The sequence below is a fragment of the Lithobates pipiens genome, unplaced genomic scaffold (genome assembly GCF_037356315.1).
Source record: "Lithobates pipiens isolate NorthernLeopardFrog02 unplaced genomic scaffold, aLitPip1_a1.2 Scaffold_28, whole genome shotgun sequence".
NCBI classification, from domain to species: domain Eukaryota; kingdom Metazoa; phylum Chordata; class Amphibia; order Anura; family Ranidae; genus Lithobates; species Lithobates pipiens.
In genome coordinates this window covers 175614109-175641518 of record NW_027507789.1, presented here as the reverse complement: position 1 = coordinate 175641518, position 27410 = coordinate 175614109, and the positions used below count along the sequence as shown (strand labels likewise).

Genomic DNA, 27410 nt, shown 5'->3' with positions numbered 1-27410 from the left:
TTTTAAAAAAAAATTCGTGACTGTGACATTGTAATGGACATATCGGACACTTTTGACACATTTTTGGGACCATTCACATTTACACAGCGATCGTTGCTATAAAATTGCACCAATTACTGTGTAAATGTGACTGGCAGGGAAGGGGTTAACACCTTAGGGGAGCTGCAGGGGTTAATTATGTTCCCTGGGAGTGAATTTAACTGTGGGGGGAGGGGACTCACAAGGGGAGGAGACCGGTCGGTGTTCCTCTGTACTGGGAACACACCATCGGTCTCCTCTCCTCTGACAGCACATGATCCACGGTCCTGCTGTTTTCCCAGGCAATCAAGGGTGCCCAGCAGTCATCGTGGCCGCCGGGCACACGCACCGGGTCCCGAGCGACGGCGGCAACGCGCGCCCCCTAGACGGCTGGGAATGGGAGAACGTCATATGACGCCCGCCCAGGATGGGAGATCCCATCTGCGGGCGTCATATTACTATGGGCGGGTAGGGAAGTGGTTAAAGAAGGTAAAGTAATTATGGCTGGGGATTTTAATTCACTTCTGCATGATCAAAGCATAGCGGAGGATCTGGAAAGGGATATGAACTTATATTAAGAGAATAACGTAGAAAATATTGCACCAACTGTACTGTGGGAAGCTCAAAACATTTATGAGAGGGAGATTGATAGCAGAAGGAGTTAAAAGGAAAAACAATATCTCCTACAAGGAATCCAGGAACTAGAGCAGTTACATAAACAATTAAATGATAATAAAGTAAAGGTGGAATTAATAGGAAAACGGGAGGCTCTGAGAGATTTGATGGAGCAGGAGTTCAAACAAGCTTTTATTAGAACAGCCAAAAGGCATTATGAGTTCAGCAATAGACCTGAGAGAGTACTGGCGGGGGTGATTAAACCTAGACGCAATTTAAATTATATTGTGAAAATGAAAGACAAAAAGGGAGAAATGAAATATTCCACTAGGGACATCAGTAAAATCTTCCTGGAGTACTACCAATCATTATATAAAGTAAGAGATACTCAAAATAGTGATAATAGACAAAATAGATGAAATAAAATAGAACAGTACTTACAGAAGATAAAATTGCCGGTCCTATCAGAGAAGGACGCAAGTAATTTAGAAAAAAATATTTCCAAGGAAGAAATTGCGCAGGCAATTAGGAAAAGTAAAGCTGGTAAAAGCCCGGGCCGGATGGCTACACATCTCTGTACTTTAAAAAGTTCTCAGGTACCCCGACACCCTTCCTCCATTTATATATGAATTCTATTGGGGAAGGCCTGAAGATTCGTGAAGAAGCTTTGGGGGCCTATATATCACTCTAGGGTAAAGAAGGGAAAGATCCAACTCTGTGCTCTAGCTTTAGGCCAATATCCTTGATCAATGAGGATATTATAATATATGCAAAGATTTTGGCAGAACAGACCATTTATGCCAGACTGCATTTAGAAAGGTCAAGCAGGTTTTGTCCCCGGGAGGGAGGCAAGAGATAATATTTTAAAAACAACTTTATTGATGCATGTAGCAAAAAAGGGAATGAAACCTGTTCTTTTCCTATCAATAAATGCCGAAAAGGCTTTTGATAGATTAGATTGGGACTTTATGTTGCGGACACTACATAAATTTGGCATAGGCCCATGAATGCTGAGGTGGATAAAGGCTTTATACTCTAATCCTATGGAAAAAAATCAAAGTAAATGGAAATCTAAGCCCTTGTACACACGGTCGGAGATTCCGTCAACCAAATCCGTCTGAGTAATTCCGACGGATTAATTCCGGAAGAGGTCCGGAAGTGATGTTGCATACACACGGTCGGACTAAGTTGTCTGAAAATCCGATTGTACATTATGTGATGACGTTATTTCGTTACGACGGGACTACGTTCAGGCTAGTAGCCAATAGCTTTGGTCTAGGAATTTGATCTGAGCATGCGTGGCACTTTGTCCCTCAGAGTAGGCTACACATGATCGGAGTATGTCCGATAGGAGCATTTTGTTGGAAAATTTTACCGGCAAGTTGGAAAACAGTCCGATGCAGACCACACACAGTCGGAATATCCGACAAAACGGTCCGATAGGACACATTCCGTCGGAATCTCCGACCGTGTGTACAAGGGCTAAGACCTTCCAGCTATATAACGGCACACGTCAGGGATGTCCCCTTTCCCCCCTACACTTCGTGTTTTCCCTGGAACCCTTCTTGGCTTCTATAAGAGCAAATTATAAAATTAAAAGGTATAGAAGTGGCAGGGCAAGAACATAAGATGTTATGCTATGCATAACGAATCCCATACAAACACTCAGAGATTTTATTAGAATTATGTATGAGAATACGGGGTTGAATCAAATCTCAAGATCAATATGGAGAAAACAGATATTAGATATCTCCAGCCCCTCAGATGAAGGAAGGGATCTCAGAATTCTCTATCCCTTTAAGTGGAGGAAGAGGGGATTGAAATATGTGTGAAATGAGTATGAGTGTTTCTGTCAACATCAATAAAGGATCTATACCGAGATAATTACTTGCTCCTATTAAACAAGATCTGAGAGGATACCCTGCACAAAATTATCATGGTTCAGCAGGATAAGTGTCATCAAAATGATGACTCTCCCAAAAGCTTTGTACATTTTCCAGTGCTTGCCGATAAATATTCCTGTGGCCTATTTTAAAACTCAGATTGATACTGCAAAAGTTATATATGGAATAACAGGGGCAATCGTATTGCCTACAAAATTTGGAGTAAACCAAAGGAAAGAGGAGGATTATTCCTTCCAGATTTCGAAAAAAATATCATGTGGCGGCAATATTGCGGAGAGCTATGGACTGGGTACATGGCTCTCCATACAAAAAATGGGTGTCGCTAGAGGCAGAGGTGAGTAAATTTGCTTTGAGTCAGAGTATCTGGATCCCAAGGAAATACAGAGGAGATTTGAGAGAAATGGCACCAATTACCATAGAAACACAGAGTTTGGGATAATCTTTTTAAAAATACTTCTTGGCAATATAACAGTCCTTTGATGCCGTTGACAGGCAACAATTATGTCCCTCCAGGCAAGGACAATAAACTTTACTTAAAATGGACCTCTTTGGACTGTCTTAGGTTAAAAGATGTCCTGAAGGGACAAGTCCTTTGCTTACTATCCGAATTGCAAAGAAAATATGGGGTGACATCATGGCACACATGGAGATATAGACAACTTCAACACTTCATAGAATCTCTCCCAAAAGCACTCCACTCAGTTAGCGAGCTAAATCCATGGGAAAAACTAGTTGATCAAGGGGGATTAAATAGACAGGGGATCTCAAATATTTACAGGTTGTTGATGAGGCCCCCAGATGGGGAATCCCCGTGTCCCTTGAAGGGGTGGGAACTGGAACTAAGCCCGTTAGTGCCTGAGACAACGAGAAGTAAAATTTTGGATTACGTTCACTCATCTTCAATGGACACGGGGATGAAGTAAATTAACTATAAACTATTAAGTGGTATTATGTCCCAATAAAATTGCATAAAATCAATCCAGACTTGTCTCCTCTATGTTGGAGGGAATGTGGGGAGATCGGAACGCATGCACACATATGGTGGCAATGTGATCCGCCACTCCGTGCCTATGTCCCCCACCCCCCTCCTTTTTTCTTTTCATTTTTTTCCTCTCCCTTTTTGTTTTTTTATAATTTATTATAGGAAGTAACTGAGAAAATCTAACACTGTAGGCAATGGGTGAGGATATTATAAAGGGAATCTTTTGTGTTGCCCTTTTTTGTTTTTGGTACGTGAAAAGTGGGTAAACTTTATTGGAGAAGTTTTTGATAGAAGTAAAAAGTCAAGAATTTCGCCTCATTATAAATGTATAAAGAAGGATCGGGTTATTCACAGTGTGGGGGGACTTGGTGGAATATACTTAACATGAGGGAGTATATTATGAGACAGATTCATGTCTGTGTTAATTGTTTTACGTTTTTGTGTATTATGTATGTGTATGTATATGCCTATATATATTTTTATATGGTGGGGAAATTGAATATTTTTGTTTTTGTGTGTATAAAAATTCAATAAAAATAACTGAAACAAAAAAAGGCAACAATTTTGAAAAAAACAAAAACACACAATATTTTGTACTTTTTGCTATAATAAATATCCCCATTTAAAAAAAATCTTCAGTTTAGGCCAATATGTGTTCTTATACATATTTCTAGTAATAAAAATCACAATAAGTGTTTATTGATTGGTTTTGCGCAAAAATTATAGCATCTACAAAATAGGGGATAATTTATAGCATTTATTTTTTTAATTTATTTTTTTACTAGTAATGGCGGCAATCTGTGCTTTTTATCGGGACTGCAACATTATGGTGGACTTAACATATTTTTGGGACCATTTATATAGCAATTAGTGCTATAAAAATGCACTGATTACTGTAAAAATGTCACTGGCAGGGAAAGGTGTTAACACTAGGGGGCAATCAAGGGGTTAACTGTGTTCCCTCCCTGTGTTCTAACTGAAGGGGGAGGGGACTGTCTAGAGGAGATGACAGATCGATGTTCATGCTTTGTATGAACAGACAATCAGTCTCTTCTCCCCTCACAGAACCTGGCTCGGTGTGTTTACACACATCAATCCCGGTTCCTGGTGTGTCACAAGCTATCACGGGAGCCCCGTGGTTATCGTGCCCGCCGGGCATTCACATCGGCTCCAGGGCGTACTGGTCACAGGGCGAGGCAAAGTTACATGACGTCGTTTTGCCCAGCTGTGCCATTCTGCTGCAGTAAAACTGCAGTGGCTGGTCAGCAAGTCGTATAAATGTCACCTATGGTCAATTTCGGGTAATCTTACTATTTCACGGGTGTGCACAAAAATGGGCATTATATTGTGTTTGTGCATACCAAAACAAATTTTGTATGTTTTTCAAAAAATTATGTATTTGTGCATAAACCACTGCACAATAATTGTGAGACATAAAAAATTGCAACTGCTGCCATTTTATTCTACAGGGCCTCTGATTTCAGAAAATATCTATTTGTTTGGGGGTTTAACCACTTGAAGACCAAGCTTTTGTGTGGCACTTTTTGTTTAAATTAGTACCTTGTGCTAGAAAATTACTTATGACTCCGAAATAGTATACATTTTAGCAGGAACCCTAGGGAGTAAAATGGCGATTGTTGCAATTTTTTATGTCGCAGCAGTTTTGCAAACGCAACTTTTTATGAAAAAATTCACTTTAATGAATTAAAGAAAAAAAAAAAATATGTATACCTCATTTTTTTTTGTAAAATGTGAAACATAATGTTATGCTGAGTAAACAGATACTGAACATGTCACGTTTTAAAATTAGGCACAATCAGTCTCCATAGGCGATACTTTAACATTTATTACAGAATACCTGTTTAGAGTTGCAGAGGAGGTCTAGCACTGGAATTATTGCACTCAGTTCATCGTTCGTGGTGATACCTCACATGTGTGGTGCAAATTGTGGTGCAAATACTGTTTACATATGCACGCGACTTACATATGTGTTTGCTTCTGCACGCAAGCACAGAGGAATTGGGGCGCCTTTATATTTTTTAATCACTTTTATGCCTATTACAAGGAATGTAAACATCTCTTGTAATACAAAGAAGGATGACAGGTCCACTTTATGGAGACATCTGGGATCAAAAAGACCTCAAATCTCTCCTTTAAAAGCAAAAGATACATTTTTTTTTTTGATCTTTTGCTTTTAAAAAAAATGTTGGTTTCTTCCACCCTGGACCGGAAGTGACAACGTTGCTTCGGTCCTCCAAGGCCATAGAGGTGATCAAAGACGAAGTACTTTTTACCAGTCCGTCGCACTGTCGGATCAAGTTCCAGTCAAGTTCCTCCACCCCAAACGCGCTCATCAATTTCTTTATGGACCTTGCTTTGTGCACTGGTCCAAATCATTTGGTGGAGGGGGGATTATGGTGCGGGGCTGTTTTTCAGGGATTGGGCTCGGCCCCCCAGTTCCAGTGAAGGGAACCTTTAAGGCGTCAACATACCAAGACATTTTGGACAATTTCATGCTCCCAACTTTGTGGGAACAGTTTGGGATGGCCCCCCCACAAATGCGTTTCTGGATGAACAGTCAAACATTTCAATAGACACACTTCTAAACCTCGTGGATGGCCTTCCCAGTAGAGTTGAAGCTGTTATAGCTGCAAAGGGTGGGCCAACTCAATATTGAAACAAAATATAGGAGCCAATAGGTTACAACCCCGTACAAATCAATGACCAAAAAACAAACAAACTACAATTGAGAGCTGCGTGTAAAGTGTAAAAAGCACCTAAAACGTGAAAAAAAACTAAAAAAAATAAAAGCGCCCTTATATCATAAAATACATATAATAAACCACCATAGTGAATAAACAAACAAATTTTCATTATAATTATAAAAAAATTCTCTCCAAAATCCTCGCTAACAGAATTCTTCCTCTTGTCCCTGAATTGGTCTCTTGCGATCAAGTTGGATTTGTCCCTGGCCGTGAGGCTCGGGACAACACGATTAAGGCCATCAACTTACACCACTTAATCAACACTTCTGGACAAAAAGGCTTTTTCCTCTCCCTTGACACGGAGAAGGCATTCGATAGGGTAGCGTGGGATTATATGCATTGTGTTCTACAAACCATGGGATTAGGCCCTCAAATACTTTGCTTCATTAATGCTCTATACCTCGCCCCAAAAGCAAAGATAAGAGTGAACAATACCCTATCGAGTGCCTTCTCCATAAAGAACGGGACCAGACAGGGGTGCCCCCTGTCCCCTATTCTATATATTCTTACACTGGAACCTTTTTTAAATAGCTTACGACATAACCCAGATATTAATGGAATCCAGTCCAAAACAAGAGAATATAAACTCGCCGCATACGCAGATGATATTTTACTGTTCCTTACCAACCCCCTAATTACGATCCCATCCCTCTTAAAAGCATTTAGTTTATTTAATACAATGTCCAACTTAAAAATTAATTTTGGTAAATCCTATGCCCTCAACATCTCTTTACCTCATGATCTGGCTGAACAATGTAAACTTAACTTCCCATTCCAATGGACTAATGAGACTATTACCTACCTCGGCATACAACTTCCGAAAAAACTAGAAGACCTGTACACTAAAAACTATTTACCTATCTTACACAAGATCTTGACGGACTTAAAACTCTGGAATAGACCAATTTTTTCTTGGTTTGGTAGGGCCTCCATTCTCAAAATTAATATCCTTCCTCGTATTCTCTATCTTTTACAGGCTGTACCGATAAAACTCCCGAAAGCTTTTTTTAAGTCGTACAGACGAGCCTGTACAAACTTTTTGTGGAATATGCGTAGACCCAGAATCAGCTATTCCCAACTTTCTCTGCCCAAAGATAAAGGTGGCATAGGCCTTCCAGATATCACCAATTACTACAAAGCCACTCATATGACGAGAATAATTGACTGGAACATTCATTCACCCTATAAAGACTGGGTCACTCTGGAAGCATCGTTCGTAGATTCCCCACTTCAATCTCTGCCATGGATACAGCGCTCACACATATCCCCTTCGACTAAACTCCACCCGTTAATCGCCCCAACTTTACAATGCTTCTCTACTTTATGTAGTCAAAATGACATCTCGTCCAACCCTGGACCATTGACCCCATTAAAACAAAATCCACTCTTCCCACCAGGCATGCACGAATCCTTCCTTATTAAACATTGGACACGAGAACCGATACTCATTAAATCCTTTTACAAAAACGGACGACTACTCACAACACAACAAATCGCTGCAAACATGCAAATGCCCCCAATACCCATGTGGACTTACCAACAAATTCAACACTACTTACAATATACTAATAAACAAACTGACTGTACTAGATCTCTGACCCCCTTCGAAAAACTCTGCTCTTCGCAAACACCCCTGACTCATCTCATTTCTTTGACACATTCCCTTCTATTTCAGGGTAATGTCCCTGGAACCTCTTTGGCTTGCAAGGCTTGGGAAAATGATCTGGAATCCTCCCTTTCAAGGGAGGATTGGGAGAATATCTTTCTCAATATTCATAAAGGCACGTTAAATGTCTCAGCCCAAATTACAATGCCGCTGGTATCGAACTCCTGCACTGCTTCACTCCTGGGATTCCCAGACCCCGGATACATGCTGGAGGTGCCATAATCAACGCGGTACCCTCCTACACTTGTGGTGGCTCTGCCCGGCCATACGCCCTTTTTGGCAGAAAATACATGAGGTGATTGAACAAATCACAAATACCATAATGCCCTTCTCTCCAGCTCTATACCTTCTACATCACAATGCCCAATTTAGAATGTCTTATAAAAAAATAGCGAACATAGAAGAACTGATCCATATCAACAACGACACACCGACTAGATTTGGCTCGAAATGGGCACCCTGGCACCAGTTTCGGACTACTGCAGACTTCCACAACATGATGCAAAACTCTACCTGAATAAACACCTGATAATTGGGTACACATATCCACCGCCTCGTACCCCCTGGTTTTCTTCCTAGACCTAGTAAATTATTGCTAATATCAGAGAGATCGCTTTCATCATATGAAACTACAATCATTCACCCTAACTAAGCATTGGACTGTGGACGGCGAGTAGCGGAACTTCTGGACCCTCATCCTAGTGTATTACCTAAAATTAACAGACCTCCCTTACCCTACCCTTTCCCTGTAATTCTTTATCCCGTCCCTCCTTTACATAGTCCCCCCCCTCCCTAAAGATATGTACGCACTCAGTATAGAAGGTGTAAATCCCTACCATCTCCCTTTCCTTTCTCTCATGATCTTTCTTCACTTAGGCCTGCTCTTCATTGATGCAGTATGACAATCCAACCAAAGACATGTTGGTGTAATTATGACCCCGCATATACGGTGCGAAACGCTCTGATTTCACGTGCATTTGGAAACTTCTACATGTATTTTCGTATATAATCAAATGATTGGTTATACCTTAGGTTAATATATGCATAAATTGAGCAACACTATACTGTGTGTATGACTTGTTAATGTTCTGTACTGATTATCTGTCATACGATTTTCATTTCCTGTATGATGTATTTTGGAAAACAATAAAATCCTTGGAAAAAAAAAAAAAAAAAATTCATTATAAGAATTATAAAAAATACATTAAAAAAATTGTGAAGTCCATATATAGATCCCAAGCGTGAATAATGTCCTCTGAGTATAAGAAAGGCTCCTCTCCACCCTCATGTAGAGACACAATGCATTCATCAGACTTAGTTGACCCCTATTACCTGGAGTCAAATTAGACATATGGGAAAATCCAAGATGTCCTACTTGAGGTCACAGGAATGAATCCAAAACACTGCTGTCATCCATTCAATATTTATATAGATAGCATATTCAACGCTCCAGTTTTGCCATATAGAGAGGAAGATTCTATATATATATATATATATATATATATATATATATATATATATATATATATATATTGAATGGATGACAGCAGTGGTTTGGATTCATTCCTGTGACCTCATGTACAACATCTTGGATTTTCCCCATATACCTAATTTGACTCCCTGTAATACAACATTGAACCCTACAGACTGGGATGCCCATTAAAGTTCATGCGAGTGTAAAGCCAGTAAGGCCCAATACTTGTGTGTTTGTGTGTGTATATGTATATATATATATATATATATATTATACAATATCTAAAATATGTGCTTAATTTAAAACAAACGTAACAATTTAAAGTATTTTTCAGGTGGCCATATACATTTTTCCACCACATCCGAAGACTGGTTTAAAAATCCTTTAAAATAATACACTTAAGGCTTGGTTCGCACTGGTGCAATGCGGGAACCCTGTAAATCCAATGCCGGTTCCTGCACCGTACCTGAATCGCACAGTGGTTCATACTGAGATCTGCCAACCCCTGGGGGTGTGAATGTAAATTTAACCCCCCCCCCCCCCCATTTCAGTTTACAGATCGCAGTGCGAAATGTGAAATTATGCAGGAATCAAATCGCATATGTGATCCGATTCCAGTGCTGACAAAAAAACAAAACAAAAAAGGGTCCTGCACCATTTTGGTGCAAATGCGATGCGATTTCAGTAATACAGTTTTTATGGCTGAAATCGTATTGTACAGACATTGCATGTGATCTGCAGCACAATGCAGTGCTAATCACAAGCAATGTCTGGCATTGCACAAGTTGGAACTGGACCTTAACCACTTAAGCCCCGGACCATTTGGCTGGCAAAAGATCAGAGCACTTTTTGCAATTCGGCACTGCGACGATTTAACTGGCAATTGCACGGTCGTGCGACATGGCTCCCAAACAAAATTGACGTCCTTTATTTCCCCCACAAATAGAGCTTTCTTTTGGTATTTGATCACCTCTGCTGTTTTTATTTTTTGTACTATAAACAAAAAAATTGCGACAATTTTGAAAAAAAAATATTTTTTACTTTTTGCTATAATATCCCCCCCACAAAAATTTCCCCGGAGTTTAGGGCGTGTTCTTCTACATATTTTTGGTAAAAAAAAAAAAAAAAAAATCGCAATAAGCATAAATATTGATTGGTTTGCGCAAAAGTTATAGCATCTGCAAAATAGGGGATGGATCTATGGCATTTTTGTTAATTATTTTTTTTATTAGTAATGGGGCGATCAGCGATTTTTATCGCAACTGCGATTACGGCGGACAAATCGGACACTTTTGGTGCTATTTTGAGACTATTCACATTTATACAGCGATCTGTTGCGATTAAAAATGCAGTGATTACTGTGTAAACGTGACTGGCAGTGAAGGGGCAGTGAAGGGGCTAACCACTAAGTAGGGGTTAAGTGTGTCCTAGGGAGTGAGTCTAACTATGGGGGGAGGGGCTATGTGTGACACGACACTGTGATCACTGTCAGTGTCACTAGACAGAATGGGGAAATGCTTGTTCACATCAGTATTTCCCCGTTGTTCCTCTCCGTGAGACAATTATGGGTTTCCCCATGGACAGAGTCCGCGGGACCCCGCGATCAAACTCACAGAGCCCACGGGCGCGCCCGCAAACCGCTTTTTAAAGGGCACCGTACTGGTACATTAATATGCCTATACGTGCCCTTCTGCCAATGTATATTGGCGTGAGCTGGTTGGCAAGCGGTTAAAGAGGAAGTAAACCCTGGTGGGTTATACTTCCTATTTATTTCCCTGCAAAGGTAAAGCATAATGGCCTACTATGCATCACATAGTAGTCCATTATGTGTCACTTACCTGACACCGAAGCCCACGATGTCTCCGTTGTCCCCACTAGCAGGGAGTGTCCATCTTCACTCCTCTTCCCTCCGGGGCCACGAACTCTGGCTCTGTGACTGGCTGGAGTTGCGCGACATCATTCTCACACATGCGCATGGGAGCCACCAGTCACAGCGTGACCCCTTTTAGAAGCGGCACAATATTTCAAGCATCTACAGGTAAGCCTTAATATAGGCTTACCTGTAGGTAAAAGTAATTTTACAGGGTGTACAATATATTCACACTTGTATTGTTTGCCCCTAATATGCACTATACTTTATCTTCCCTTCTGAAATGTGTGAATGTATACATTTTTCCTTATCATCTGGACCAGGTCTTGGTACATCCAAATAATGTGCAATTTGTTTCATAGGAATTTCCGTAAATTCGTACGAATCCGAAACACAAATGTTTTTGCATCCGAATTCCGTACAAAATACAAAATTTCGTTTACGAATTTCAGATCCAAATTCATAATGAAAATTTGGAATTGTTACGAAAAGTTAACGAACCTAAAAGTTAAAAACCCAGGAAGTCAGCACAGCACACAATGATAAATTCATAACGAAAATTCGTAATTGTTGTTTTTTTCTATGCTTACGAATTTTATACGAAATTTCGTTAAAGAATTTCGGATCCAAATAAACAGAATTGTGACTGGTGTTTCGTTCACCAATCAGAGGAAGTCAGCACAGAACAGGGATGGTGGGAATTTCTTATAATGTGTACAGCGGGTGTACACTCAGACCCGGGAACTCAGCACAGAGAAGGTGGGAACCCCTCATAATGGACACAGCAGGTGTACAGACCTGAGTACTCAGCACAGGGATGATGAGAACCCCTCATAATGGACACAGGTGTACAGACCTGAGTACTCAGCACAGGGATGGTGGGAACCCCTCATAATGGACACAGCAGGTGTACAGACCTGAGAACCCAGCACAGGGATGGTGGGAACCCCTCATAATGGACACAGCAGGTGTACAGACCTGAGTACTCAGCACAGGGATGGTGAGAACCCCTCATAATGGACACAGGTGTACAGACCTGAGTACTCAGCACAGGGATGGTGGGAACCCCTCATAATGGACACAGCAGGTGTACAGACCTGAGAACCCAGCACAGGGATGGTGGGAACCCCTCATAATGGACACAGCAGGTGTACAGACCTGAGTACTCAGCACAGGGATGGTGAGAACCCCTCATAATGGACACAGGTGTACAGACCTGAGTACTCAGCACAGGGATGGTGGGAACCCCTCATAATGGACACAGCAGGTGTACAGACCTGAGAACCCAGCACAGGGATGGTGGGAACCCCTCATAATGGGCACAGCAGGTGTACAGACCTTGAACTCAGCACAGGGATGGTGGAAACCCTATAGGAATTGCTATGCTTATGAATTTTATACGAAATTTCGGTAACGAATTTCGGATCCAAATGAACAGATTTGTGACTGGTGTTTTGGGCACAGCGGGTGTACACTCAGACCCAGAAACTCAGCACAGGGATGGTGGGAACCCCTCATAATGGACACAGCAGGTTTACAGACCTGTGGGAACTCCGCACAGGGATGGTGGGGACCCCTCATAACAATAAATTCATCATAACGAACATTCGTAATTTTTACAAAAAGTTGACAAACCTAAAAGTTAAAAACCCAGGAAGTCAGCACAGCACAGGGATGGTGGGAACCCCTCTTAATGATAAATACATCATAACGAACTTTCGTTATTTTAACTAAAAGATTACGAATCAAACAAAAATTTGTATTCCGTACGAATCTGAATTGAATTTCATACACGAATTATGAATTTTTTTTCCATACGAAATTAAACATTTTTTGACGGTGCCCATGTCTACCAAATAATGGTCCATGTGCATCTCAATCAGCAGTCTGGAGGTCCCTATCTTAACATGACATCTACATAAAACAAACATACCTGTACTTGAATATAAAAATCAAAAGATAAGTGAAGGAAAACATCTTATTTGGGGACAGGGGATCTAATTCTTTCCCACTCTATGTAAAATGGGGGGAAAAGGTTTGGATGCCCTTTTCATGAGTTCCACATTTCATTTTTAAATTGTTTTGTGCTTTTACATGTACTTCATACCCCCCAACATTTTGGCATGGGAATGAGGGACACCTACTAAAAAATGTATGTAGGCATAGGACACGTCCCCTGCCAGACCCCCTTAAAGTGGTTGTAAACCCATGGGGGGAGAAAAAAAAAAAGCAACCTGCAAGGCAAAGGCATAATGAGCTAGTATGCATAGCATACTAGCTCATTATGAATAACTTACCCGAGAACGAAGCCCCCGAAGCGGTCCTCCGTCTTCATGTCTGCTGCTGCCATAGATCCCAGAGTGACTTCCGGGTCTCGCTGCTCCGGCGAATCACAGTGTGCGCACGGGAGCCGACACTCGTGGCATATCGCCGCGATCTGCGGCCTGCCCAGTGCGCCTGCACACCGCTGTCTACAGCTGTCTTTTTGTAAATATCTCCTAAACCGTATAGGTTTAGGAGATATTTCTTGGACCTACAGGTAAGCCTTAATCTACCACTTTAACCGGTTCCTGACTGGCGCACGCCGATGTACGTCGGCAGAATGGCACGGGCAGGCATATTGGCCTACAGGTACGTCCAATCTTCAATGCCGCCCTGCCATCGCAAGCGAGCTGGCGCGCTCGAGTGCCGATCGGGACCCCCCGTGAGTACGGTCGCAGGTCCCGCGGACTCGATCATTGCGGGCATACCCGTGATCGTCTCACGGGATGGCTGAATGGAGGAAATGCCATGTAAACAGCATTTCTCCATTCTGCCTAGCAATTAGTGACGCTGATCTCTACTCCATGTGATTTGAGATCAGTGTTCACTAAATGAAAGCCCAGCCCCCAAAGTTAGTAACACACCCCTAGGAACACTTAACCCCTACACTGCCACCTACTGGTTAACCCCTTCACTGCCAGTGTCATTTACACAGGAATCACTGCATTTATATAGCAGTGATTACTGTATAAATGACAATGGTCCCAAAAATGTGTCAAAAATGTCCGATGTGTCCGCCGCAATGTTGCAGTCACAATAAAAATCGCTGATTGCCGCCATTACTAGAAAAAAAAATAATAAAAAATTATTAATAAAAATGCCATAAAACTATCCCTATTTTGTAAACGCTATAACTTTTGCGCAAACCAATCAATAATCGCTTATTGCGGTTTTTTTTACCAAAAGTATGTAGAAGAATATGTATCAGCCTAAACTGAGGGAAAAAAATGTTTTTTTTATATATTTTTGGGGGATATTTATTATAACAAAAAGTAAAAAATAATGCATTTTTTTCAAAATTGTCGCTCTATTTTTGTTTATAGCGCAAAAAATAAAAACCACAGAGGTGATCAAATGCCACCAAAAGAAAGCTCTATTTGTGGGAAAAAAAGGATGTCAATTTTGTTTGGGAGCCACGTCGCACGACCGCGTAATTTTCAGTTAAAGCGACGCAGTGTCGAATCGCAAAAAGTGGTCTGGTCTTTGACCAGCAAAATGGTCCGGTCTGTAAGTGGTTAAAGGAGAATCAACTAAAAAAAAAAAAAAAAAGGTTAATTAAATCCACAAGTTTTTTTTTGTTTTTTTTTACCACTACTATTCCTTTATATTGGCTTTTAAATGCAGCAATTTAGAAATTGGATGAAAGGTTTAGCACTGGGAAACACTTTTTGATAGATAAAAAGTGTATTTTATATACAACTACTTTATATGCAACTATATAGATCAGATCACCAAAATGAGGGACAAATGAGGAGGAAAGAGGGACATTGCTCGAAATCAGGGACAGTTGGGAGGTATGTGTACTTGGGTTCATGCATTGAAATATCATGTCCGTGCATAAGCACGAATCTAGTTTTTGGACCACAATGACTCCATTATGGAGCCTTGTAGTGTCCTGGTTCTTAGAAGTCAACATCTTCTAGAACAGTGAACCTTACAAGTACGCTGTAGCATGCTGGACAGGTGGAGCGCATGACTGATAAAGTCACGACGTCATAAGGCCAACATAAAACATTGTTCACGCCCCTTGATCCATTTCTGTTAATGATTTAAAAGGAAGACAAACGTAGGCAAGGAATGTTTACCCTCTTATGTATCAGTGTGAGGCCTACACGGAAGTCATTTAGACAGCGAACCTCCGTGTCTAAATCTCGGTAAGAACATGTTAATTAAACAGATATTGCCGTATACATGGTACTTTGGGCAAAAAAATTAAATGTTAATGGGCAGGTTTGATGCAGCGCTTATAAAACTTTTCAGGATTTCTATGTGCTGTTTTATGTATACTTTGTTATCTTTTTGTTTAGCAGCAGCCGTCCTAATCTTGTTGTGGTTGTATACATTTATTATGAAAACTGTAATAGATATTTGTATTTTAACAGACTCTTGGGGTTAATGGCAAAAGAATCCCCATATGAAAAAGTTTTGCGTCATAACATTGTTATTTTTTTTCATGAATTAATATGCTTCTGTTTGGAATTAGAAATGGAGAACATATATTTTAGAAACACTTTATGTCAGCCAATGTGATGTTATTACGTATCTTTTGTGTTTATAAGATATTTTTATACACGCCAAACACACAAAAGTAAAGGAAGTGGGTGCAGGTTGCTGAATCCATTAAACAACATAACTTTTAAAGTGGGTGCATGTTGTTGATTGTTATAATATTACGCATATGGAATGTTTAAATCCTTGAACTGAAACCATTAAATTGATTTTTCCCTAGGTTCACACCTATGTGCTTTTAAATGTATTTTGCAGCTTGCAGAAACGCACCACAGTTCATGTAACATGGTTTCCTATGGTACACGTTCACATCTATACATTTTTCAGCCGGTGCATTTTTGGAAAGGGTCAGGGACCCCGCAGCAGGATTGCATTTTGCATGTAATAGACTTCAATGGACCAAGTGTTGCATTTTTGATGTGTTTTTCATGCCTTTTGCATTTTTTTTTCTCCATAACAAAAAAAAAAAAAAAAAGTGTATAGCTGGTTGTTGAAGCCTGGGGAACAAAAAAATAAATAAAAGTCAGCAGCTACAAATACTATTAATATAAGGTCACTTACCTGTCCAGGGAGGCCGCGATGTTGGCACCCCAAGCCGTTCCATCCACCAGTTTGGGGTGCAGGCACTGGCATTGCAAGTAAAGGCTTCGTAGCCAGTTAACTACTGCACATTCGTGAGTCGTGCGGTGCTGTCTGAATGGTCCCATTGTCTTCTGGGACACACACAGGTCCCAGAAGGCAGCGGGGGGGGGGGAAGTGCCAAATGCAACCGCAGAAGTTATGTACCTTGCCACGGTGACATAGGACGGAAGTCCCGAAGAAAAAAAAAGGTACCAAATAGAAAAAAATATCCAAAAACGAGGGGAGTGGGGTGGTCAATTGTTTAAAACAGAGATGTATTTTTGCCTGGAACTCCACTTAAGGAGTGGGCCAGGAAGCCGACCACCATGTCCTTAACAACCAATGAGACATCTGCCCTGCTGACAGCTGAATGTAAAATCAAGACTTGCCAGCAATAAACAACATGGTAAAAAAATGGTGTGGGGTTGGGTCTGGTATGGATTTTGAGGGGAACCCCACTCCAAAATATAAAAAAAGGTTCCCTCCCAGAATCCATACCAGACCCTTATCCGAGCAAGCAGCCCAGCAGGTCAGGAAAGGGATGGGGAAAGATGGCTACAGCGTGGTCGACTGACATCCTCCCAGAATCCAACCCTGTGGCGAGCTTTGTGACCAATGTGTTCTGATCACAGCGGCCCTTTACCATGACATCAGCTGTGTACAATCACAGTTGATCACATGTAAACAGACTTGCCAGTTATCGTCATTCTTTTCCTCCCACACTGTGTTGTGGGAGGATAAACAAGCCTATCAGAACATTGTTTTCACTGATAATCAGGGCACTGATGATCAGTGCCCTGGCAATCAGCGCAGCCTCATTATTGCCAATCAGTGCTGCCTATCAGTGCCATCACATTAGTGAAACTTATATTACTTATTTGTAAAATTTTATAACAAAAATAAAGAAAAACATTTTTTCCCCAAGATTTTCCGATTTTTTTTTTTTAGTTTATCAAAAAAATAAAAAAATAAAAACGCACTTTTACCCCCTTTTCTACCCAGGCTAAATTTAAGCGTTTAGTACTGTCACACTTTGACAATTACCTGGTTAAGCAACACTGTGTACCCAAACAAATTTTTTATAATTGTTTTTGTTGAGGCAGATAGAAGCTTTCTTTTGGTGGTGTTTAATTAGCCTGGGCAGAAAAGGGGGTAAAAGTGTCTGGTAGGCAAATGGTTAAACATGGTTAGGATAAACACAGGTCCATACTCAAATACGAAAATGTCAAAATAAATTGAAAAAGGAAGACTCAGTGGTAGTGGTGCAACGGATCGTCACCGATCCGTGATCCGAACGGGACAACCTGTTTGGATCAGCACACCACTCAATCCGCTGAGCACTCCACTGCCTTGGCCTTAGGAAAGGCCATGGCTTCGGCCTAGCTCCGGAGCAGCGGCCATCTTGGTACACCCGGTGGCGTATCCCGAATCACGGGAAATGACTGCGCAACCACTCTCCCCTCTGTGTACTGATCGGTACAGTAGAGCGGAGTGATCGGATGGCAGCAACGCTATATGGGCTGGATCTGTTTGAATATATAGGTTATATGCTTGAAGGCACATTTGCACTGTCCAGCTAAACCCTGAGAGGCTGACAGCTGCTGGGGCTGTGTACATGCATTGAGCTTTACAATTGTTTAGGGCAGTTTGTGCTCAGGGATGGATGTCCACAGTGCAGCATTCTGGGTATTCGTCCCTGGGCACATAATACTGCCCTAAACAGCAGCACTGGGTGCAAGGTCTAGTTGCAGCAACTTTCAGACTTTCATAGAGGTTTAACAGGCTACCAGTGGAGCTGTGTGCTGTCCCTGTGCCTTCAGCCCACACTGAAGCCTCATGCTAATGGGGTTCATGCATCAGGTCTAAATTTCCAATGTGCATAGGGCCTTAAGTCGGAAACCTAATGACGACTACAGCACGGACCTGCTTTGCCGGGACAACATCGTCCTGTGCCCAAGCGGCCTGCGCGCCCTATGGTCAGTGAGTCTGTGAGACTCGCCGGATCACAGATCGGAGTGAGGGGTCGATCCCAACCCCTTACCACTTGATCAGTTGTCAGCCAATGACAGCTGATCACGTGATGTAAACAGAGCCGGTAATCGGCTATTTTTTCTCCTCGTGCTGACAGCGTGAGGAGAAAAAAAAATTATCATGGCTAGCTGCTGCATATCCTTAGTGCCCACTGCCAGTGCCATCTAGCAGTATCTCAAAGATGGCACTGATGTGCAGCACTGATCAGTGCCCTTCCGTGCCACATATCAGTGGCCATCAGTGCTGCTTTATCTGTGCCCACCAGTGCCGCCTCATTAGCGCACATCAATGAAGGAGAAAAATTACCTGTTTTCAAAATTTTATAACAAACTATGAAACATGATTTATTTTTTTTTCCATTTTTTTTTTTGTTTGTTTAGCAAAAAAAAAAAAATCCCAGCAGTTATTAAATACCAGCAAAAGAAAACTCCATTTGTGGGAAAAAAAATGATAAAAATTTTATTTGGGTGTTGTATGACCGTGCAATTGTCATTTAAAGTGCGTCAGCGCTGAAAGCTGAAAATTGGTCTGGGCAGGAGGGGGGTTTAAGTGCCCAGTAAGCAAGTGGTTAATAAAAGCAGCTGGACTCACACAATGCAAAATAATGTTATTCATACATAGTGAATAAACGGTTAGCAACATTTTGTTGCATACAGTTTAGGTGCGTTTAGGAAAAGATGAAAAATACTGCGACCAGGGTTAATTTTTCGTTCCTATCTGCAGCTTTACACGCATTACGGTTAGCTGCAGTGAGTGAGTTTCCATATAAGTCTTTGAATATTGTTCAACGGCACCAGAGGTATTCAGATAGATAAAATTCAGAGAAACAGCAGATGAAAAATATTCCTAAAACACGGAAAGATATGGGCTCTCAGAACTCTCACCTCCACTCCTTGATAAAATAGCACATCAAGTAAAGTAAATAGCCTCCGTTCTCTCTTTTACCACCAGGGGGTCTTCAACTGTAAATAACTGGAAAATCATGGACATCCACACTGGGCCACCAGGGGGCCATTCATCCCTGTATTAACTGTATTGTGAACCAGGTAGCGATTTCCACTAATATATGTCACTCAATGAGAATACATAGGGAGAAGGAAAAGGCTCTAATAGTGTAGTATTTAAGTAAAACTGCTGTCTCTCTGAATTTTATCTATCTGAATACCTCTGGTGCCGTTGAACAATATTCAAAGACTTATTATATGGACTAAATTTTGTGCCTGCTTTCTAAATATTTATTATTTATTTATCTATTTTTAAGCACGTAGCACTTTAAATATTTATCATTACACATTGTATTTGCGCAGGATCATTATGAACTTTATTTATTATGGCAGACACGGACAATTTTGACTCATTTTTGGGACCATTGGCATTAACACAGATCTGTGTGCGATTAACCACTTTCAGACCGGACCATTTTGCTGGTAAATGACCAGAGGTCTTTTTACACTTTGGCACTGCGCTGCTTTAACTGGTAATTGCGCGGTCATGCAATGTTGTACCCAAACGAAATTTGCGTCCTTTTCTTCCCACAAATAGAGCTTTCTTTTAAAGGTATTTGACTGACTCTGCGATTTTTATTTTTTGCGATATAAACGTAAAAAGACCGCAAATTTTGAAAAAAAATGATATTTTCTACTTTTTGTTATTAGAAAAATCCAATAAACTCAATTTTAGTCATACATTTAGGCCAAAATGCATTCAGCCACATGTCTTTGGTAAAAAAAAAGTCAATAATTGTATATTTATTGGTTTGCGCAAAAGTTGTCACATCTACAAACTAAGGTACATTTTCTGGAATTTACGCAGCTTTTAGTTTATGACTGCCTATCTCATTTCTTGAGGTACTAAAATGGCAGGGCAGTACAAAACCCCCCCAAATGACCCCATTTTGGAAAGTAGACACCCTAAGGAAATTGATAAGAGGCATGTTGAGCCCATTGAATATTTTATTTTCCTGGTGCCTCCATGGCAGCATACCTGTGACAAGCTCCGCCTTGGCTCCTCCCTCAGGACTAGTGAATATTATAAAAGAAAAGGTTAGTACAGCCCCCGCATTCTCCTTTTTTTCCTCATACCTCATGGCAGTGAATCCTGGTCGGCGTCCTTACCTTCTGCATTCGGCAGCGTCCGTCCGGGTTCAAGCCTCTCCCGGACGCAGTTCCTTCTCTTGGGCAGCTAAATGCGCTTATAAGGTTGGAAGTCCCTTCTGTAGGATCTTTTGGGACAAGCAGTTTGTCTCTTAAGTAAGAGCTTTACCTGCAGTATGGGCATTCAGGCTCCAGTCTATGGCAGCAGAGGTAGCAGCTTTGCTCTGTCCCTGAGGTTTGTTTTTTCCCTCCAGTCTCATCTGTCCTTCCTGTTTGTCACTCCCAGACTCACTAGGGGCCGCGCGCGGCGAGTCTGTGTCATTTTATAATAGTCTAGCGTTCCCGCCGTCGTCTGCGCATGCGCCAGCGGGTTGTATGTTTCGACGGTCAGTTTTGACGTTCGGTGCGTGTGCGGTAGCGTCGGAAGCTTCGGCGGCCATCTGTTTTGAGGGCAAATGGTTCTTTTTGCCCTCAGAGTGTCAGAGGAGGAGCTTTAGCACGACATCACTTCCCCTCCTCCTATTTATTTCCCCAGCAGCACAAGTGAAATGCCTGTGGTCAACAAGAGAATTACACTTTAGAGTTCCAGGCTATTCCCACCCCTGTTAAGGTAAGGCATGTTTTAAATGCATTTGTTTTTGTACATGTGATCATCCGAATATATTGGTATAGCTCTGATGGAATGTCTCTTTTTCACTTAAAAAGAATTAATTTATTAATATATTAAATTATTTAAATCGGAGCCTCCAAAAAAAAAAAAAATATATATATAAAAAATGGATTTAAAAAAAAAAAAAACACAAAACACAACACACAGTAACGGGGGGTGGGAATCGTCACTTTTGTAGGCAAATTCCCTTCTTTTCCGTGAATCAGCGCACGACGGGTTGACGCCTTTTCCTCTGACTCTTTCCTAGCCGTTACCTCTGCTAAGCCGCCTAAACATGAGCCTTTCGCCGCCCGCTCAAGATCCTACTCTACTTCCAAGGTAAGGACCTACGCCCAGGTAAGTTTAAAAAAAAAAAAAAAAAAAAAAAAAAGAGTGCACTAAGGACGATACTTTTGTATTTCAGTCCTGTACGCCAGAAGACGTCTAAGAAGACCTCAAGGCGATATGGAGATGACGATGATGATTCCTGTCACAGCAGAGACAGGTCACCCAGACATGGGCATTACAGAAGCGGCAGGAAAGCTTCAGCTAAGAGGCGCCGTCATTCGCGCTCCCCGAGACCTAGACCTACCAGATGTCAGGCCTGCGGAGGCTCCCCACTTCCGGACAAACTAATTTGTCGAGATTGCCTTAGAGACTATGCAGCAGACAGAGAGTCTGAGAGCCTACAGGTGGCAGATCTCCTTAAAAAGGCAGTAAAAGACTCCCTTACGGAATTGGTCGCTATAAGGCCGACACAACAACCGGCATCTCCTCCTCAGGAGCTGATGGCTGAGGCCTCCATTCCTGGTCCATCCACCAGTGGAAGTGGTCGTCTGTTCCCTCCCTCCTCCTCTAAGCATAAGGACGAAATGGCCATTTCAGAGGATTCCTCAGATGACACAGATGCCTCTGGCTTTGCCTTTGCCATGGTCCAGCCCTATGTGCAGGCCGTTAAACAAGCAATCGGTTGGGAGGATTCCAACGTGGAGGTCAGGAAGTCCAAATCATACTTCCCCTTCCTTAAGCGCCAGATCTCCTTCTTCCCTCTTATGGAGGAAATCAGGGAGGTGATCGAGGAAGAATGGGGGAGGACAGACAAAAGACTTTCCACCAATCGATTGGGAAAATTATACCCTCTCTCCGAGGCAGATTCCAAAATGCTGGACGGCCCGCCGGTGGTAGATGCCGCAGTGGTAAGGCTGGCCAAGAACGTCACTTTACCCCTAGATGATTCAACCTCCTTCAAGGACCCTCTGGATAGAAGGATGGACCTTGACCTTAAGAAGGCCTATCAGATGGCAGGATATGCCTGTAAACCTGCAATAGCTCTGACATCAGTGTCCAACGCACTACGCGTCTGGACAGATAATATAGAGTCGGCAATCCAACAGGATATCCCTAAAGAAGAGATAATAAGGGCATTGGATGAGCTGAAGCTCTCAGCCGACTTCATTGGAGAAGCCGCCATCGATTCCATTCGTTGCTCCGCAAGGGCAATGCTTCACACAGTAATGGCCAAAAGGGCACTGTGGCTAAAACCATGGGCAGCGGACGTTGCCTCGAAGCAAAATTGGTGCAAGATACCTTTTGACGGTAAAGCCTTGTTCGGGGAAAAACTCGACAAAGCCATCTCTCGGGTCACCGGCGGAAAGTCAGGCCTACTTCCTCAAGACAGGCGATCTAGACGTTTCAGATCCTCTGCACCAAGGTTCCAATATTCCAAAAATAGGGACTACCGACAATCAAGACAAGGGAAAGGCTTCAGGCACAACTGGAAGAGCACACAGTCTACGTTTCTCAAGTCCAGGAGGCAGAGGCCGGTACCTACCCCACAGGAGCCATCAAAATCTTTTTGACGCCAGGCCAGCCCAAGTGATCCCTGTGGGGGCCAGGTTGAAACAGTTCTCAAAGATTTGGGAACAAAAATGCAGGGATCCCTGGGTAGTTGCAACAGTCAAACACGGTCATTCCTGGTCCTTCCTAAACCAACCCCCCAAGGACTATTTTTCTCCGACAAGGGTGTCAAGATCTCCTCAAAAGGCGGAAGCTCTGAAGCGATTTCTTCTTTCCCTACAGGAACAACGGGCAGTAGTTCCAGTGCCTCCATCCGAGAGATTTTCAGGTTTCTATTCCACCCTGTTTCTAGTCCCCAAAAGAAACGGAGGGTGGAGACCTGTGATAGACCTAAAGAGGCTAAATCGCTACATTTTTCTGGAAAAGTTCAAGATGGAGTCTCTTCAGACGATCATTCGCGTAGTCCAACCAGGGGATTGGATGTTGTCAATAGACCTGCAAGACGCCTACTTACACATACCTATACTCCCTACGTTCCAGAAATACCTGAGATTTGCGGTGGGGCAAGTACATCTCCAATTTCGGAGCCTTCCGTTTGGCCTCTGCACGTCACCCTGAGTCTTTACAAAAACCCTGATTGCCATCATAGCACCTCTGAGAGAATTGGGGCTCCGGGTGTATCACTATCTGGACGACCTTCTACTCCTGGCGAAGAACCCAACCCAGTTATTAGAACACAGGGATATCCTGTTAACAACACTAGTGGATTTCGGTTGGAAGATAAACTACGAGAAAAGTCTTCTCTCTCCGACCCAAGAGATGGTCTATCTGGGAGCCCTGTTCAATACAATGAAAGGATCAGTGTCTCTCCCACCTCAGAAGGTATCTTCCATTATCCAACAGATGAAGAAGGTGAGCTCGAGATCCCACCTGACAGCCTCAAATTGTTTGAGCCTGATAGGTCGGATGTCATCATGCATCCCTATGGTCCCCTGGGCCCACTGGCATTTGAGACATTTTCAGCTGGAGTTCTTAAGAATGTGGAACAAACGATATCTATCCCAACCCATACACCTGACAACCCGGATGCTCAGGAGTCTACATTGGTGGATGAAGAGACAGTCGCTTCTGAAGTCTCGCCCGCTAGGGCATGTCGACTGGATCATAATTACTACCGATACCAGCGCAGCTGGTTGGGGAGCACATTCCAACAAGACCTCAGTACAAGGGAGATGGTCCTTCAATGCAGCAGGCGTGGTGTCCAATGTCCTGGAGCTCAGAGCGGCCTATCTTGCACTGCTAGCCCTGGAGTTCGAGATTTCGGGCAAACCAGTTCTCCTCAGGATGGACAACAGGGCCGCGGTATCTTATGTGCACCGTCAAGGAGGAACGCGCAGCAGATCCCTCCTGAACGAGGTGGAGCCCATATTCCTCTGGGCCGAAAGGAATCTGAAGGACCTGAGGGCAGTCTATCTGCCCGGCCATCTCAACTCAAGGGCAGACAGCCTTTCCCGCAGGTTCGCAGACACCAACGAGTGGTCCTTACACCCGGAAATCTTCAACTGGATAATGATCCAGTGGGGGCCCCTCGAGCTAGATCTCTTTGCGACAGCATCCAACACCAAACTTCCAAGGTTTATCTCGAGATTTCCGCACCCCCAGGCGGAGGCAACAGATGCCCTATCAGCCCCGTGGGCATGCGATCGGGCCTACGCTTTTCCCCCACGGCCCCTCATACCGAGGTTCCTGTCAAGACTCGTGAGGGAGACATCGACGGTGATAGCGGTTCTGCCATACTGGCCAAGAAGGCCTTGGTTCCCTACGGCAATGGATCTGAGCACCAGTCCTCCAGTCAAAGTTCCAATAGTACCCCTCCTCCTGTCGCAAGGATGTCACACCCACCCAGATCCCCGCAGGCTGGACCTTCACATCTGGCAACTGAAAGGGAAAGGTTCCAATCCCTAGGGTGCTCCGACAAGGTGATCGCAACCCTGCTCAAGGCAAGAAAACCATCCACAAACAACATATATGATAAAGTATGGAACAACTTCAAGACCTTCATGCTTGATAGAAACTGTGATCCAGGTTCCCCTTCGTCATCTCAAATTCTTGAGTTCCTGCAGGCAGGCCTGGACCTGGGTCTTGCATTGAGTACTTTGAAGGTACAGGTGTCAGCGATCTCAGCAGCAACCAGTAGAAGATGGGCGGAGGACCCATTGTTAATCCAATTTTTTAAGGCCGTCAGGAAGATCAGACCACCGTCTAAACAATCTTTTCCCACTTGGGACCTTACGGTCATCCTGGAGTCCTTAGCCAATCCACCCTTTGCCCCTTCGGACTCAATATCACTCTGGAACCTAACTTTAAAATTAGCCTTTCTGATAGCCATAACCTCCGGCAGGCGGGTGTCAGAGCTCCAAGCTTTGGGAGCAGATCAGGATCATATTATTTTTTACCCAGATAGAGTGGAACTTAGAACAATACGAGGGTTCATTCCCAAGGTCGCTTCATCCTTGAGCATGTCAGAACCCTGGGCACTCCCAACATTTTCTGAACAGGACTCTGTCACTCTTCATGAATTAGACATCGCCTCCACTCTGAAATGCTATCTCCAAGCCACAGCTCCATTCCGGGCTTCCATCAGACTGTTCATAATTCCCTGGGGAAAACGTAAAGGAAAGGAGGCATCAGCCAGAACGATCGCTTCATGGATCGTCAAACTCATCCACAAGGTGTACAGGACAAAGGGACTAGAGACCCCTTCAGCGGTCAGGGCGCACTCCACAAGAGCGGTCTCTGCCTCTTGGGCGGCAAGAGCGAATGTGTCGATCGAAACTATTTGTCGGGCAGCAACCTGGTCATCCCAACACACATTCCTGAAACATTACAGGGTGGACCCAGGAGCTCTCTCCTCAGTGGAGTTTGGCAGACAGGCAATCACTTCGGCCTTAGCCTCTTCTAAATAATAAATTCTTTAATAAACCTCTAAGCATTATCCCACCCGTCTCAGCTAGTTATTTGTCACAGGTATGCTGCCATGGAGGCACCAGGAAAACAGAAAATTGTTCCATACTTACCGTAATTTTCTTTTCCTGGTGCCTATCCATGGCAGCATACAATCCCACCCTCGGTATTCTATATTAACGAGAATGCGGGGGCTGTACTAACCTTTTCTTTTATAATATTCACTAGTCCTGAGGGAGGAGCCAAGGCGGAGCTTGTCACAGGTATGCTGCCATGGATAGGCACCAGGAAAAGAAAATTACGGTAAGTATGGAACAATTTTCTGTTTTTTTGCCGCAAGCGATTGAATAATGACAAAAAAAAAATTTTTTTTTTTTTTACACAAAGTTGTCACTAAATGATATATTGCTCACACATGCCATGGTTATATGTGGAATTGTACCCCAAAATACATTCTGCTGCTTCTCCTGAGTACGGGGATACCACATGTGGTCGACTTTTTGGAAGCCTAGCCGCGTACGGGGCCCCGAAAGCCAAGCACCGCCTTCAGGATTTCTAAGGGCATACATATGTCATTTTACTCCTCACTACCTATCACAGTTTTGAAGGCCATAAAATGCCAAGATGGCACAAAAAAGTAGACACCCCAAGCTATTTGCTGAGAGGCATGTTGAGTCCATGGAATATTTTATATTTTGCCACAAGTTGCGGGAAAATTACAAACTTTATAAATTTTTCACAAAGTTGTCACTAAATGATATATTGCTCACACATGCTATGGGCATATGTGAAATTACACCCCAAAATAAATTCTGCTGCTTCTCCTGAGTACGGGGATACCACATATGTGGGACTTTTTGGGAGCCTAGCCGCGTACGGGGCCCCGAAAACCAAGCACCGCCTTCAGGCTTTCTAAGGGCGTAAATTTTTAATTTCACGCCTCACTACCTATTACAGTTTTGAAGGCCATAAAATGCCAAGATGGCACAAAACCCCCCCAAATGACCCCATTTTAGAAAGTAGACACCCCAAGCTATTTGCTGAGAGGCATGTTGAGTCCATGGAATATTTTATATTTTGCCGCAAGTTGCGGGAAAATTACAAACTTTTTTTTTTTTTTTTTTTTTTTTCACAAAGTTGTCACTAAATGATATATTGCTCACGCATGCCATGGGCATATGTGAAATGACACCCCAAAATAAATTCTGCTGCTTCTCCTGAGTACGGGGATACCACATATGTGGGACTTTTTGGGAGCCTAGCTGCGTACGGGGCCCCGAAAGCCAAGAACCGCCTTCAGGCTTTCTAAGGGCGTACATTTTTGATTTCACGCCTCACTACCTATTACAGTTTTGAAGGCCATAAAATGCCAAGATGGCACAAAACCCCCACAAATGACCCCATTTTAGA

The 27410-nt window shown here is 42.8% G+C and overlaps 1 protein-coding gene across 2 annotated transcripts in view; it reads left to right on the top strand.

The window, feature by feature from the left end:
- Positions 1–27410, top strand: part of TMEM98 (transmembrane protein 98) — a 114707-nt gene that overhangs the window by 36431 nt on the left and 50866 nt on the right. Inside the window, exon 1 of one of the 2 annotated variants that reach the window (XM_077459966.1) lies at positions 15387–15490. The exons of the other annotated variant lie outside the window; for it this stretch is intronic. The gene's annotated coding sequence lies outside the window, so the exon portion shown is untranslated. Of the gene's footprint in view, positions 1–15386; positions 15491–27410 lie in introns of those variants that run through there. 2 annotated transcript variants of the gene reach the window in all.